The sequence below is a fragment of the Dipodomys spectabilis genome, unplaced genomic scaffold (assembly GCF_019054845.1).
Source record: "Dipodomys spectabilis isolate Male_0828 unplaced genomic scaffold, ASM1905484v1 ptg000147l, whole genome shotgun sequence".
Taxonomy (NCBI): domain Eukaryota; kingdom Metazoa; phylum Chordata; class Mammalia; order Rodentia; family Heteromyidae; genus Dipodomys; species Dipodomys spectabilis.
Window position 1 is genome coordinate 5663423 of NW_024870824.1, and position 4588 is coordinate 5668010.

General features: G+C 42.9%; 1 non-coding gene across 1 annotated transcript; it reads left to right on the forward strand.

Moving 5' to 3' along the window:
* Nucleotides 1-311: 311 nt before the first annotated feature.
* LOC122118264 lies at nt 312-413 on the forward strand. Its single transcript, XR_006149304.1, has one exon. It is a non-coding gene; the product is annotated as a U6 spliceosomal RNA (small nuclear RNA).
* Nucleotides 414-4588: the final 4175 nt, after the last annotated feature.

Sequence of the window (4588 nt, forward strand, 5' to 3'; positions counted from 1 at the left end):
TAATGCTCGATAAGAAATGTACTCATGGGCTGGGAAGGTGGCTCAGTGGTAGAGTGCTTGCCTTGCATGCATGAGGCCCTGGGTTCGATTCCTCAGCACCACATAAGCAGAAAGAAAAAAGCCAGAAGTGGCACTGTGGCTCAAGTGGTAGAGTGCTATCCTTGAGCTGAAGAGCTGAGGGAGCGCCTAGGCCCAGAGTTCAGGCCCCACTACCGGACCCGCCCCCCCCCAAAAAAGAAATGTACTCATTACCCTACTCATGTAACTGTAACCCCTCTGTACAGCATTTTTATAATAAAAATAAATATATAGTGTTCGCTTCAGCAACACATATACTAAAATTGGAACGATACAGATTAGCATGGCCCTTGTGCAAGGATGACATGCAAATTCGTGAAGCGTTCCCTATTTTTAGGAATAAAACTCTAAACAAGCAAAAAAAAAAAAAAATATATATATATATAAATAAAAGACTAAGCCCTAAGAGCTAACAAGAGGTTCTAGCTTACACCTGCACGTTCCCCCCCCAATACACGTGTCCTCGCACAAGCATGCATAATTATTATTACAAATGAGGAATGAGGCCAAAAGATAAACTGCTGTCTCCCCCCACCGGTTAGCTGAGTACCTGTGAATAGGATTCAAGGGAGAGGCTCTCAAAAGCAGGTTGGGGAAAACCATGGTTCACAGACTTTATACTCCCTGGGGCCTAGGATACCCCTTTCAGTGTTTCCACCTAGGCTACAGGCACCTAGCAACCTCTTTTGCCTAGCTATTAGCTAGGATTATGGGTAGTCCACAGAGATGAGGTTTTCGATGGTGTCTTCTATCCTCTTCCCTTTGTGCCCCCTGCTGGCCACTGTCCTCTACTCTCAGGACAGGTTAGGGAAGGAACAAGGAACTTGCTCCTTGCAAGTCTGAGATATTCCCCAGCTAGACACCCAAGAGCTATTTATAATCGAGTCTTGTGGAAAGGGAAGGCCTGAAAAGAAATGGGGAGTTCCGGCAGACTGGTACAGAATTTGCAGGGACACCAGGCTTCTTGGGCAGGCCTTCTGTTTTCTGGGCGAGGGGGCTTTGAGCCTTCTCTGAAAGCCTTATGAATTGGTAGGGGTCTTGGGTCTATGTTAAGAAAAAGGACAGGTGATTCACATCTGTCCTAGCTACTTGGGAGGCTGAGAGGAGAATCACTGCAAGGCCATCGCAGGCAGGAAGTCTACAAGATTCCATCTCAATCAAGATTCTTAGCTGTTACAGGAATCAAAATGGGTTGTCTACGAGGCTCAGACAGAAAGCAAGACCCTATCAAAATAACCAGTGCAAAAAGGACTAGAAGTGCAGGGTGCTGGTGGCTCAAGCTTGTAATCCTAGCTACTCAGGAGGCTGAGAGCTGAGGATTGTTGCTCAAAGCCAGTCCAGGTAAGAAAGTCTGTGAGACTCTTATCTCCAGTTTACCCAGGAAAAAGCCAGAGTAGCACTGTGGCTCTAGTGGTAGAGCGATAGCCTTGAGCAAAAGATGCTCAGGGACGGCAGCCAGGCTCTGAGGTCAAGCCTCAGGACTGGAACAAAACAAAACAGAAAAGCAGCCCAGTGCTGCCAGATCATGTCTACAATCTTAACTATTTGAGAGGCTGAGATCTGATGAGCACAGTTTGGAGCCAGCTTAGGCAGACAAATCTTTGCGACTGTTATCTCTGGTTAACCAGCAAAACACCAGAAGTGACACCAGTGCCTCACAGCAAGACTGGATCGGAATTTACTGGGTCTCCCTACCCTACAAAGCCCTCTCAGTTCCTTGTGCTTTTTGCTTGCCTGGGTTTGCCCTTAGATTGGACATTGTAAATGACATGGACTTGACTGTCTTGTCGACTGTAAGAGCCCCATTGCCTGGCCTGGTGAGCAGCATCAAATGAATTAAGAGGAATCAACGATAGCTACTGCTGTTTGTGGAATGCTTGATATATACCCTATTGTTATCTTTAATCAGTGTCTGTTAGAAAATAGTTCCAGCCATTTCAATGCCTTTCACTTGGATGTGAAAGTGACAGGACTGTCAAAGAACTTGGCCTTAGAAGTGCTGTGCTACAAACAGCAGGAGGCTGTCTTGATGCTGGCATCCATTTGGTACCTCTGGCTCCAGGGCAGCAGGTCAAGGACGGCAGCTGGGATAGAACTGGACAGGAACTCCCCTGCCACACACACATTGCTTGCAGTGGTGCTGTCCTGTCTGGCCCCATGATATGGATAATGTAGAGACAAGAGCTGCCAGGGAATCCCGCATAAGAAGCTTACCGAGATGGACCTGTGCTCATCCACCAGTCGGGATTCTGAGGCAGGGGCCATGGGGCTGGAGCTGGCAGTAGGCTTGAAAGCTATGCAGCATTCTCAAATGTTATCAAGACCTACTGTCTCTGAATTTAGTAGAATTTTTTCCTGTCTTCATCTTTCTTAATTTTTAGCAACATGTAATTTGTATGTGATTACTTCTAATTGGGTTTCTTTATTTTTTGGATAATATTGGTGTTTGAATTTGGGGCTTTGTGATTGATAGGCAGGTGTTCTATCACGTGGGCCACAACTCTAGTTTCCCCCCTTTTTTGCTGCTGCTACTACTACTACTATTTTGTGTGTGTGTGCGCGGGTGCGTGCGGGTGCACGCGTGCCAGTTCCAGGGCTTGAACTCAGGACCTGGGTGCTGTCCTTGAGCTTTTTGCTAGCATTCTGCCACCTGAGCCACAGATCTATTTCTCAGATCACAGCCTCCTGAGTAGCCAGGATTATACATGCATGCGCCACTGGCTCCTGGCTGCTCTGATTATTTTTTTATTTTAATTTTTTTTGTTGGTATGGGGCTTGAACTCAGCCTGGGCGCTGTCCCTGAGCCTTTTTGTGTTCAATCCTAGGGCTCTATTACTTGAGCCACAGCGTCACTTTTCACTTTTTGACTGGTTAATTGGAGATAAGAATCTCATGGGAACTTTTCTGTCTAGGCTGGTTTTGAATCTCAGTCCTCAAATCTCAGCCTCCTGAGTAGCTAGGATTACAGGTGTGAGCCACAAGTGCTTTAATTGCTTTTAATTAATTACTTTTTAATTACTTAATTTATTTAAATTACTCAGTTTAATTACTTTTTAGATAGTTTCTTGCTTTTGCCCAGGCTGTCCTAAACAATGATTTCCCCTTACACTTTCACTATATAGCTGGGATGATAGGATGCCCAGCTATTGGTTGAGATGAGGGTTGATTGTAACTTTTTGCCCTAGCTGGCTTGTATGATCTTTCTGTTCTTTGATCTCTGCCTCCCTAGTAGCTTGGCCTACAGATGTAAGCCATTAGAGCCAAGTTCATTAAGTAGTTTTTGAAAGAAAAGAGGTAATAAGGAAAGAAGAAAGATGCCAGGGAAACAAAGGTGCTAATTCTCTCTCCAATGATGGAAATAAAGAGTTAGAGATTTAAGAAAGACCATGCTTCACCAGAAAAGCTAGCTGAATGGTTAATAAGCATATGAAAAGATACTCAACTTTATTAGTCATCAGGAAAATGCAAATCAAAACCAGAATGACATAAGCATGAACAGTCTGAAAAAGAAATTAAGAAAACAATTCCATTTTCAATACCAGAAGAACAAAATACCTAAGGATAAATTTAACCAAGGATAGGAAAGATTTATGCAGTGAAAATTGCAAAAGATTGCTGAAAGAAATTAACATCCCATGTTTTTGGATCAGAAGATTTAATTAGTATTGTTAAGATAGCAGTGCTACTTAAAATAATCTATAGATTCAATGCCTTATCAAAATTCCAATACCAGTTTTGCAGAAAATAACAGACCAGTTTTGGGGGGTGGAAGTATGTCTCAGGGGTAGAATGCTGGCCAGTGAGCTAAAGCATCAGGTACTAAGTTTGAGTCCCCTGTCGTGGATCCAAAAAAAGAAAAGACAAAAAGCCAGTTCTCAAACTCATATAGAATTGTAAGAAAGCCTAACTAACCAAAACAGTATTGCAAAAAGAAGAAAAATGTGGAGGACTTACACTTTTACACTTCTTACAAAGCTTCACAGTTCCAAATATGGTACTGTCATAAAATTGTCTATATAGAATGATGAAATAGAATTCAAAGAAATAATTGAATATATTAATGGTCAACAAGTTCAAAGGTGCCAAGACTGTTTAATATATAATTAATAGTCTCATCAACATATCGTACTGGGACATATTGTAGTGCTGGAGATAGTATCCCAGGTCTTTCAGAAGGTAGGCGAGCACTCTACCACTGAGCTACAATTGTAGCTTTTAACAGGATATTTACACGTAAAAGTATGTTTGAAATTTTTTATTTGTGTATTACTATTATTATGATGATTATTATTGCCAGTCCTTGGGCTTGAACTCAGGGCCTGGGCACTGTCCCTGAGCCTCTTTTGTTCAAGGCTAGCGCTCTACCGCTTGAGGCCCAGCACCACTTCTGGCTTCTTCTGTGTATGTGGTACTGAGGAATTGAACCCAGGGCTTCATGTTTGCTAGGCAAGCACTCTACCACTAAGCCACATTCTCAGCTCTTATTTTTAATTAAAAAAAATTCTTATTA